Consider the following 981-nt stretch of genomic DNA (forward strand, 5'->3'; position numbering starts at 1 on the left):
GTTGAAGCACTTTGTGATCTCTATCTTGAAATGTGCTATATAAATAAAGTTTTACTTACTTACTTACTAGTACAAGTATTAGGCCACAGTGCAAAAATGGTATTTTATTTCTCTGTGGCAACTTTTGAATGGCAATTTTATTTTGTAAAAATAAAACATAATTCTGTTGCAAATTTCAAAAAGATCCCACATAAAGAGTTGTTCTTAATACCTTACAAATAAACCAATAAAACCTCAGTTCTAAGTTTTAGTAGTTGGGCAATACATGAACCAACCAATCCAGTCGCTCAGGTTTCCAATATGGCAGAACCTTTGAAACAAGTTGTTCATGTTATTCCTGAAGGAAAAAGTTATTTAACACGTTTCTGAGAGAAGTTTGTCAAAAATCAAGGACAGTGAGTAAATGGAAACACAAAACTGTTGCCACWGAAGTCTTTAAATAATGCAAATAACCTGCTAATGTTGATGACTTTTGTTATTAGAGCTTAACTGATAAGAGTTTAAAAAGGACCATAAAATGGTGAACACAACCCCTGATGACATCCACATRGCCGTACCTCCAACAAAAGCCAGATTGTCTTTGCCTGGTACAAATGAGGGCACTTCACAGCAGGCGCCCAGACAGAACAGCCACGTTTCCTGAAGAGTGCATCATTTATGTTGAGAAGGTCATAAAAAGACCCGAGTTAGGGAGAGTCTGTCTTATCTTGATGATGAATTATATCATCGACGATGACCCTCTGTGGTGACCGCTGAAGAGGGAACAGCCATAAGAAGAAGAAAAATGGAGCAGCCCAACTTCATCCTCTGTCCAAAACTAAGGTTTCTACAGTCACCATTTTTTGTGTAACTGCTGTCATTCTTTCCATTTCATTTTAACATGTTTTTTCCTGTAACAGGAGAAAACACACACACACACACACACACACACACACACACACACACACACACACACACACACACACACACACACACACACAC

Source organism: Austrofundulus limnaeus, unplaced genomic scaffold, assembly GCF_001266775.1.
Source record: "Austrofundulus limnaeus strain Quisiro unplaced genomic scaffold, Austrofundulus_limnaeus-1.0 Scaffold131, whole genome shotgun sequence".
NCBI classification, from domain to species: domain Eukaryota; kingdom Metazoa; phylum Chordata; class Actinopteri; order Cyprinodontiformes; family Rivulidae; genus Austrofundulus; species Austrofundulus limnaeus.